Source organism: Ostrinia nubilalis, chromosome 27 (genome assembly GCF_963855985.1).
Source record: "Ostrinia nubilalis chromosome 27, ilOstNubi1.1, whole genome shotgun sequence".
Classification (NCBI taxonomy): domain Eukaryota; kingdom Metazoa; phylum Arthropoda; class Insecta; order Lepidoptera; family Crambidae; genus Ostrinia; species Ostrinia nubilalis.
The window spans coordinates 7,003,006-7,014,319 of record NC_087114.1 but is presented as its reverse complement, the minus strand read 5'-3'; the positions used below and the strand labels follow the sequence as shown (position 1 = coordinate 7,014,319).

Below are 11,314 nucleotides of genomic sequence, written 5' to 3'. Positions count from 1 at the left end.
CACAGATTTAAATATCTAACACAGGCTTAACTATCTCGCACACAGGCTTAAATATCTTTGATATCTGTTTCCTAAACAACTTTCATTTAGGTTATAATGTACCTACGTTAAGGTGGTCCCGCCCCAGAGCATGACACAGAGAATGCTTGGAAATAAAATCGATAGGTGGCGCATTGTTAAATAGTAATCAATGGTGATAGCTTTACGATGCGCCTCCTGTCGGTATTATTCCTAAAGCATTCTGTAATTTCAGCACATTATCATGATAGACTACATTCATTCTTAATGACAATAAAATTAATAAACAAGTACACTAGCTAACTATTACTTTTATTATTATGAATGCATAAGATTTTACAATATAGTTGATTATTATAAATGAATTTGTAATTTGTTAGGATAATCTCATAGGTACCTACTTTTGTAATACATAGCCAACAAACAACTAAGGTAGATCAGCTAATTGAATCAAGAAATATGTACGACAACTGAAATCTTTCATAGTTTATTGCCTTCTATGCATAATGTCCCGAAGCAGTGGTAGGGTTAATATTGGGACGTGTAAAAGCGCTTTTTTAAAGCCTATTTGCAAAAATAAATGAATTTATTTTAATTTTAATATTATTGCTTAAAACGAAATAGATTTTTGTGCCAAATTCTAAAGACTAAGCCATATAACCGAAAATAAAGGCGAGGCCGAAGGCCGAGCGATAGTTTAAAGCCCAAGAGTCGCCATACATTAAATTTTAATGCGTCAAAAAAGGACTAGAGTCCAGTGACAGACAGAAAGGCGAGGCCGAAGGCCGAGCCATAGTTCAAATCCCGACAGTCGCCATAGATTTACTTGTGTTGCGTCAAAAAAGCACAAGAGCACCGTGACAAACGAGAACGCCCCCTGTAATTTTTGCGAGGCCGAAGGCCGAGCTCCGAATGCGAGGCCGCAGGCCGAGCGCCGCGTAGGGCGAAGCCCGGAGCGGCCAGCATCGCAGATCTAGCTTTTGTAGCCCGCGTAGCGGGCGACCAAAGCTAGTTATTATAATAAAATTGATGAGTTATTGAAAGCAAAGGGCCATGAAGTGTTGCGTTTGCCTCCTTACCACCCAGACCTGAACCCAATTGAGTTGGTCTGAGGTGATATAAAAAGACAGCTAGCAGAAAAAAGTATCGACTCCAATTTGGACCAGAAAAAAATATGTTGGAAAATTTATTTGCTGAATATTCCGTAGAAAAGTGGGAGCATTGTAGCGGATGAATATTGCGAACACGACGGAGTTCTAGATGACGTTGTTGATTTTATTATTAATGTGCACGATGATTCAGATAATTTGGATGATGGCTGCTTTGAAAGTGAAGAATCAAGTTCTAGTGATATTGTTAAGGACATAAGTGATTGATTAATAATTTGGATACATCTTGCACACAATAAATTTTACATGAAATACGACATGAATTGTTTCATTAAAATTTTATAAAATAAATTATTTTCTTTATTATAAAATAAATTATTTTCTTTATTAAAAATAATTTATTTTCTTTATTAGAAAATAATTTATTTTACAAAATTTATCACCACCTGTTTACCGTTAACCACTTCACTGTGACGTCACATATCTTGAGAACTATCTAGTGAAATTTATCTCTTTTATATCATCCCCGCCCGCACCCCGCACGGTCCCCGTTCTCGTCCCGCCCCTGTGCCCCCGCGTTCCGCAGGCGAGGTCTCATTTAACCGGTCACACTATAATTTCTTCCGATATCCACTGTTCGTGTGAAAATACACAGTACGGCCGCATGTGCCGGTCGTAACATAGTGCAGGGCTCGTGTTCTAATGCGGTTTCCTATTATCGATAAATAGAAGTAAATTGTAATTTTCTATTTTGTAATTTTAAATAAAAAAAATGATGTGTTACTTGCGATTATAAGATTTTACAAAAAAATAATAACAGTAGAAGTAATTAGTAACTGTCAACTATGTAATTACTATAAGAGCTAGTTGAAAGCCTAATATAGGCATTATTTTTGATAAACATATGCGGTACGCAGATCGCCATAATTAAAAAGTAAATGCGTAATAGTAGTTAATAATAACGTATAATAATAAAAAGGTTTTCATACATAAGCATTTTGTGAAACCAGTTTCGAGCCTTGCCCCTAGCGATTTAAAGTATCGATATCTTGTCGACTCCATTTTATCTTTGTTCTCTCACTAGCGTTTTCAAAGTGTGCGTCACGTCACGCGGCCATTGATTGGCCATAAGGCGCACTTTTAAGCCGGTTGCACATGTTGTCGTAGACTCTCAGTCGCTTTGTTTTTACACAGTTGAATGTGTGTGTGGGAGCTGTGGTGGGGGAAATGTGGGGACACTGGTTCTCGTTGTAGTTACGCGCGACTTCATATCTATTCTCTTTCTATGATCTGAGTAGGCAACCGATGATGATTCACTCATGAGCTATGACACTAATTGCACCCCCCCCCCCCCTCTCCCCCCCATGACATGTCCGGCTTTTAGGGTAAAATTCTATCCATACTAACATAAATGTCATTTTGTAACCCTGTTTCATTTTTTCACGCTGAAACTACTAAGCAGATTTAGATAAGAGTTGGTGTAGAGATAGTTTAAGGCCATGGGAAAAATATAGGACAGTTTATATCCTTTTTGAAAGCGGTAAAAACTCATAAAACTCATTTATTTATGCAAGTGGGCTTTTAAAAAGCACTTTTACACGTCCCAGTATTAACCCTACCACTGCTTCGGGACAATAAATGGGCCAGTGCTCAGAAGAAGCAGCGCAAGAAACTCAGTCACTATTGTCGGCCAACCTACACGCACGGTAATTTCTGTGACAGAGCAAAATTCATGCGGGTGAAGCTGCATTCACAAGCTAGCGTTCTATAAATCGGACAAAAAGTAACCCGACCCAAAACTAAAGCACCTTTAATAAGAATCCCCGACTAAAATAAAATACCCCTACCTTTTACACAATCGGAAACAAAGCATTAAAATTGCCTTTAAAAGTTCCGGTTTCCGCCGCGCGGCGCTAGCGTGTACGTAAACAAGTTTGACCTTGGACAATCTGTCTGACTCAGACGGTGGACAAAGTTCTACTTAAAATTCGCCAGTCGACTCAATTGAGCTATTGAGGTTACGTTACGTCTTGATTAGTCAGTAACTGTTCGTTCGTTCGTTTCAGCCGAAAGACGTCCACTGCTGGACAAAGGCCTCCCCCAAGAATTTCCACAAAGACCGGTCCTGCGTCCCTCGCATCCAGGTTCTTCCCGCGACCTTCACCAGATCGTCGGTCCACCTAGTGGGAGGCCTGCCCACGCTTCCAGCCCGTGGTCGCCACTCGAGAACTTTTCTGCCCCAACGGCCATTGATCGTTTCTACGAGCTATGTGGACGTCATTTGGCTGAAACCTCCAGATCATAGCATAGGTAGCCCTTCTATGATCTGAGGCTGAAACGAACGAACGGGTCTAGGGGTCATTTCCATTAACCATAGTCTAACTCAAAATAGAATAGAATCATTCTAACTTCTTCGTATTTAGTGCGAAATTTCAGTACCACAAGAGTAATTATTACCCGACTGCGCCAGAAGGAGGGTTATGTTTTTTTATGGTAGAGTTTCGAAATCGCTTCACGAAGCGAAGTACGAGTAACTACGGAAGAAAGCAATTTTCAGATTCGACTATATTACTTTGTTTCTAATACTAATGCATTCCTGAGAGGATATTTAGAAATCTGGAAATAGTTCGACCTCCAACAGGTAATTTGCCAGTTTGCCAGGCACCTATGCACTGCATGATAGTCTATACCAGGGATGGCGAACCAAAGTGACCGACATAGCTCGCAGAATTGCTAAAATCAAGTCGCAGTGGGCGGGGCACATAGCTCGTAGAGACGATTGCCGTTGGGGCAGGAAAGTTCTCGAGTGGCGACCACGGGCTGGAAGACGTAGCGTAGGCAGGCCTCCTACTAGGTGGATCGACGATCTGGTAAAGGTCGCGGGAAGAGCCTGGATGCGGGCAGCGCAAGACCGTGCATTGTGGAAAACCTTGGAGGAGGCCTTTGTCCAGCAGTGGACGTCATTTGGCTGAAACGACGATGGGCTATCGTATTTGCCCTCGTCAGTTAGTGCCACTGTAAAGTAAGGTCCTGTCACTCGCCAGTGGCGCCTTTTACTATACTATACCCCACATTGATAGCATTAGGTGTTATTTGATGGCAAGTCTATGACTACATCAAACATTTTTTTCGGAAAAGTGGCACGTTGATACATCAAGGTTCGCCATCCCTGGTCTATACGCACCGCACTCTTCCGTGTGTACAATACTCATCAAATACCCAACACATTAGTTGCAATAACACACCTTAATACAACTACACAAGGTACAAGTTCAGTAAGTTTTTTGTTACACGTGTTCTGCTGGCAAACAGCCAGGAACTGAGCACTCGTGGATGATGCACAGGAAAACGCTGTATCCTGAACGTCTGAGTACGCCAGGCGTGAAATTCATATGCATACTAATTTATACATATACGTGAAGAATTACTGTTACTTCGATATTTTAGCTTTCAAATCAAATCAAATTACTTTATTTACGTAATTTCAGATACAGATACTTTGTTCCGTTGTCCATTTTCCTCACGATGTTCCCCGTAGCTTATAAAAAAAAGTTATACTGGCATTTGCTCAAGGAATAATTATAATTTTGGTAAATGTGACAGAAATCTCGCGTTTCTTCCAACAAAAACACTTCTGTATCATTCGTTACTAAAGGCAAAATAATGAGTTTCCTTATCGCTAACAAGACAATAAATGTATGATTCACCGTATGAAAAATTATATCCCCCATTTTATTTATCCAATTATATTATTATTATCCAGTGATTTCGGCGTGGAGAAGCTCTTGCTCTGCTTCTCACGTCATGGAAAGTGATGATCAGGTCGAAAGTCGAAGCTAAGCTTCACCCAGAATCCTCAACCACAGAGGAACTGTCTACCATACACCCCAACTGCCGGAACACAACAATGCTGTTAACATTGTCGTTATGGCGACAGACTTAGGTAAGATGATAGTTGCTAGCCAGGCGGACTTAGAATAAGCCGATCCGAGCAGAACATTTTCATAAAACTCTTGAACTCCTGGATTTGGGATAAGTGGTTTTATATGGCACACAAAGGCGGTTATAGTTTTTTTTTATCTACAACGAGGAAGCTCTTGGCCTGTATCTCACCTGATGGTAAGTGACGATCAGGCCGAAGGTGGAAGCGAGCTTCACCCGGAATCCTCAACCACGGAGGAACTGGCTATCGTTATGGCGAGTTTAAAACGAAATTACGACCAGACCACCATCCAAGATAAACAGTCACACACAGTCTTGACGCCTTAGAACGAGGAAACCTTTCTTTGACGATTTAAAATCACTATTTAATAGACCGAACCGAACGAGTGGATCAGAGAAAAGACGAGGATCAGCGACGTGGTGGAAGAGATAGAGAGCCGTAAATGGAGATGGGCAGGACACATTGCACGGATGAACCAGGATCGCTGTGCCAGAAAGACCCTGGAGTGGAGACCCCGCAACAACACCCGCGGCAGGGGAAGACCGCCTAAACGATGGACAGACGATATCCGGCAGCAGGCTGGAGTGAACTGGATGCGTGTGGCCAGGGACAGAAAACGGTGGAGGGTTGAAGAGGAGGCCTATGTTCGAAGGCGAACCCAAAGGCTGACATAGATAGATAGATTTAATAGACCAAGGACCAAGCAAATAAAATAATTTTGACTTTGACCCCAAATGAAATGGGAAAAGAGAAGGCACAATATCTAGTCGAAATATTTCCGGAATGAGCCAGCTCTTCCCAAAATAAAGATCGCTATTGACAATCCACGAATAGACTTGGATAATGTATATTCGGAGGCAGAACTATGCCAACAACTCGTGTCGGACTTTGGACCGACAGACGGGGAAAGTAGCGGCCAAGGGCACATTTGTTTATATTATTAGAATAGCTGTCATTTTTTTTGGTATCTTTTTTTAAGAATTTGCAACACTGGATGGACTTTTTTCTTGCAGAACTATGCCAACATCTCATGTGGACTTCGGACCAACAGCCGACCTTTGGGAAAAGTGCTCGGCCAAGGGCAAATTTGTTTAGTATTAATAGAATAGCTGTCAGTTTTTTTTGGTCTTTTTTTAAGAATTTGCAACACTGGATGGACTTTTTTCTTGCAGATCTATGCCAACACCTCTCGTGTGCGGACTTCGGACCGACTACCGACCTTTGAGGATAGTGCATAGTGCTCAGCCAAGGGCACATTTGTTTATATTATTAGACTAAGTATGCTGTCAGTTTTTTTTGGGTTTGTGACTTTTTTCTTGTAGAACTATGCCAACATCTCTCGTGTGCGGACTTCGTACCGTCCGCCGACCTTTGGGGATAGTTCTCGGCCAGGGGCACATTTGTTTATTATTATTAGACGGGCTGACAGTTTGGGTTTTAAGGATTTGCCACACTGGATGGACTTTTTTCTTAGGCTGAGTTGCACCACCTTACTTTAACCGTATTGTTTAAGTTAAAGTAAGATGGTGCAACCCAGGAAATAGTAGAAAAATGTAAAATCAAATCAAATCAAATCAAATAATTTATTGTGCATAAATTTGGGTACATTACATTTGCAGTAGTTATTGCAATAATAAAGTTAGATCGCCAAATCCTACCATTACAGGTGTATACACATTTCTCTTAAAATAAAATTAAAAAACTATTCCTTATGCTCCATAAAATCTTTCAAACTATAGAAACAATGTTTCAATAACCACAATTTAGTGAGCCTCTTAAACGAACTTAAACTTAATTCATCATTTTTAAAGCGATCAGGTAATATATTGTAGATATCTATACACATAATATAGGCATTTCGTGACACTGCAGACAGTTTTACACATGGTTTATGTAATTTGTACAAATATTGGGATCGTATTCTCCTATTAGTAGCTTCCTGTTTTTTTACAAAAAGAGACTTATGTTTAGTTACAAATAGACAAATTTCATATACATATAAACTTGGAATAGGAAGAATATTATGTTTTTGAAAGTATGGCCGACAGGAATCGGTTTTTTTAATGCCAAATATAGCTCTTATACATCGCTTTTGTATCAAGAATATGCTGTGGATATCTACAGAATTTCCCCATAGAATAATACCGTAACGAAGAATACAGTCAACGTAGCCATTGTAAGCCATGAGTGCAGATTTTACAGATACAACTCTGCTAACCCTTCTTAAAGCATACACGAATTTGTTAACTCTTGTGCACAGGTCATCAATATGAGTCTTCCAGTTACAATGGCAATCAACATTCATACCTAGGAATTTTATTTGTGTAACTTCTTCTATGGGGTCATCATTAACTGTAACATTCAAAGGCTGTGAGTTACCTCTTACTGTCCGGAACTGTATGTATTTTGTTTTGCCAGCGTTCAATTTTAAATTATTACATTTGAGCCATGCTATGGCCTGAGATAATATGTTATTCACCTCAATGTTATATGTGGCAATGTCTTTACGTTCAATAATAAGGGTGGTGTCATCTGCAAACAAGATGCATTCCTGCGATACATGTTTAGGCAAATCGTTAATATAAAGCAAAAAAAGCAGTGGCCCCAGTATGCTGCCCTGGGGAACACCGAATTTATTATTAACATAAGAAGATCTATATGGCAAAACTGTTTTTGATTGCGAACAATACCTTTTGATTTCCACACACTGTGTTCTGCCACTCAAGTATGATTTTATCAATTCAAACGCTGGACCTCGTATACCATATTTGGATAATTTTGCTAGGAGACGTTTGTGACACACGAAATCGAAAGCTTTACTCATATCCATGAATATCACCGTGATGGGTATCTTTTGGTCCATGCAAGTCATTATATGTCGAATCAAATTAAATGCAGCCAATATCTGATTGCTTTTTTCGTAAAGTAATATTAGTGTTCTTGCTAGACGATGGAAAATTTTGATTTGCTGTGTGAACTATATTTTTTGCCTTATTCTTCATACTAGCGCACGGTGTACATTTCCAAGATTTTTTATTTTCAGTTGTCATTAATAGAAATCTTTTCATTGACACATTGCCACAATCAAGGTGAAATCGTTCCTTACATGATGAGCAATCCAAAAAATCTTTGTTAGTGATTTTATTGTTACATTTCTTACATTTTAGCGTCATTTTTGCTCAGACAATTTTGAATCAAATTTCTATTCTTACTCTGTATTTCTCTTTATAAACAAACTAATTCACAATTAATTATATCTTATCATTATTAATCACTCCTTAACTCGGAGGTAAAAAAGATATGTGCCTTCTGCGTTCTTACTCTTTGGCGAGTTATACGGCGCATGCGCGGTGATGTAGCAGTGTCGAGCGCCCGGTGGATGCGTGCGATTTTGGTGTTTCTGCGCTGCGCGTAACCGTGAGATTCGCTTGCGCAGGTGCGTTGATTCTCGGGTCGGGCGCAATGGGCGTCGTGCCGGCTTGTAGCACGGTAGATGATTCACTGAGATTCTCAAACTGTGTTATTCACTTATTGTCAAACGAATTTATTAGCGTAACTTATTTGAATTACATTCATTTAAACTTTCACGGAATATTTTTGTAAACAGTACGGTCTAACTACACTTTAACAATTTATTTTCAAGAACGAGTTTGATGACAAAGTTAACTGTGTGACGTCACGTCAAAGAAGAACTGTAAATGCATAATATGTAAATTTTTCCCATTCTCCTTTTTTATGACTAAGTAAAAGATAAAAATGTGTGGACTATAACTACTTTGTGCACGCCAGCAGCAAGACCTTGTAAAATTATTCAAAAGGAGACTGATAATAGTAACAAAGTAAATAAACAAGTTTATTTCGCTACTTCTTCTCTTGAAGCAGTTATTGTGGGGTTAAATGATACAAAAGTTGTATTGGTGGGACGTTTAATATAGCGCTTTAAGAGCCAAAAGATTTATAAATGTCTGCAAATATACTTTTTTACATCAAACCCAAATAAATACGTTACGTTTCGTGTTGATAATACGTATGTAATAGTTAAACGTACTCCAATAGTATGAAGTATTTCTGAGAACTCATGTACAATGATTAGCATACACCTGCTTATTGTGACGTTGCATGACAAATAAACATTGGGCTAAATCAGTCTTTCCTGAGAGCAAATATTTGAGTCGGCAGGCTTGGCTTTTAGCACATGGCAACTCTGGGAAATGATTGTTTGCTTATTATCACTTTACTGTAGCATTTTTCACAACACGTGTATGTGTACCTACTATCTACTAAACTATGAAGAAAGAAAATGACGTGTCTGTCTGACGGGACTATTCCCACCTCTCGTTCCCATCGCTGCAACTCCTGTGTAGCGTGTAGCCAGGATTTACAGCTAGAGCGCCAAATAATACCCTTTGTCAATTATTTGAATGATTCCGCCCGGCTGATCTCTTAGAGTAGGCGCACACCGTTGATTTTTCGTCGGCCGATAGTTTAGTCGGGCAGTTGATCAGTATGGGCATGCATGGGAGTGCGCCTCAGATCATAGAAAGAGAATAGATATGAAGTCGCGCGTAACTACAACGGGAACCAGTGTCCCCACATTTCCCCCACCACAGCTCCCACACACACATTCAACTGTGTAAAAACAAAGCGACTGAGAGTCTACGACAACATGTGCAACCGGCTTAAAAGTGCTGTGATTGGCCAGAAGGCGTGCCTTATGGCCAATCAATGGCCGCGTGACGTGACGCACACTTTGAAAAAAGCAATTAGAGAGAAGAAAGATAAAATGGAGTCGATAAGATATCGATACTTTAAATCCTGGGGGCAAGGCTCGAAATTGTTTTAAAATATGCTTGTATGAAAACCTTTTTATTATTATACGTTTTGGAGCTCACGGGTCAAAAGTGGCCCGGTCCTTTACAGGCTTGCGTGGGGATACAGATCCAACACGTAGAGGCCGTTATTACTATGTTCTTTAACGATTTTTGCATAAAGGAGTCAGTTCCATTTTGTATGGACGAAAAACTCAGAATCAATTATTGGGACTAAATGAAGTTACCTTATATTAATTTACCCCAACCAAAGCTCAATGTCGTTATCGATGGAGTATAGAAGTTATAGACTGACAAAGTTTGTATGAAAAGTCATGGATTAAGTAGGTAGGTACTTGCGATTTTTACCAGTATTTACAATATTGGTAATATATTATTATTTACTTTAATAATAATAACAGGATCACTGTAATTATTATTAACTACTATCGCGCATTAACTTTTTAATTATGGCGAAATTCGTACCGCCTATGTTTATCAAAAATAATGCCTATATTAGGCTTTCAACTAGCTCTTATAGTAATTACATAGTTGACAGTTACTAATCCCTTCTACTATTGTTATTGTTTTTGTAAAAACTTAAAAATCGCAAGCAACTCATGATTTTTTCATTCAAAATTAGAAAATAGAAAATAATAATTTACTTCTATTTATCGATAATAGGAAACCGTATTAGAACACGAGCCCTGCACTATGTTACGACCGGCACATGCGGCCGTACTGTGTATTTTCACGCGTCAGTTGATATCGGAAGAAATAAAATACATTGCGCAGTAGTTACGCATGACATAAAGTGGTTGCTAACTAAATCGTCAATGTACAACTTGTTTGAATTTTTATCACCACTAATTTCGATATCGCAGTAAATGTCACGGCACTGAATTCGTTCGTAAAAATGTTTAGTTTTTTTATTTATAAGCAAAATACCAATGGATTTGCAATACTTTCATGTGGTAAATGACTTCATTGTTCCTGTAGTTCTTCGTTTCACTTATGTTATTGCACGTTACGACGCATTATCCAACAATATCGGAGAACATTTCCTCAGTACGACTGAATCGCGACTAACCTGGCGTCGCGGGCGATGTTCGTTTCTGGGCATATCGCGGAGACACGCGCCACGCCCCCGTTTCACATCTATTCCCTTCTATGATCTGAGGAGTGCGCACACTACGCCGATTCGATTTGGCCGATTCTTCATACAATTTAAAATCGGGCACAACTATCGGCCAACTAAAAATCAACGGTGTGCGCCTACTCGTATGCGCTGAATTGGACATAAAAATGCTTTTTAAAAGCCTTTTTAACAGCAAATAATATGACTTTTATATGACTTATTTACGAACTCTACGTTATTCAAGAGCACGAGCAGGATAACAAGTGATAGTAAAATATATAAAACAACAATTATTATG

General features: G+C 39.3%; 1 protein-coding gene across 1 annotated transcript in view; it reads right to left on the bottom strand.

Annotated features, from left to right (window-relative positions):
- The window catches only part of LOC135085050 (pyruvate dehydrogenase (acetyl-transferring) kinase, mitochondrial), a 144,290-nt gene that overhangs the window by 118,403 nt on the left and 14,573 nt on the right, over positions 1–11,314 (bottom strand). The window lies entirely within an intron of this gene.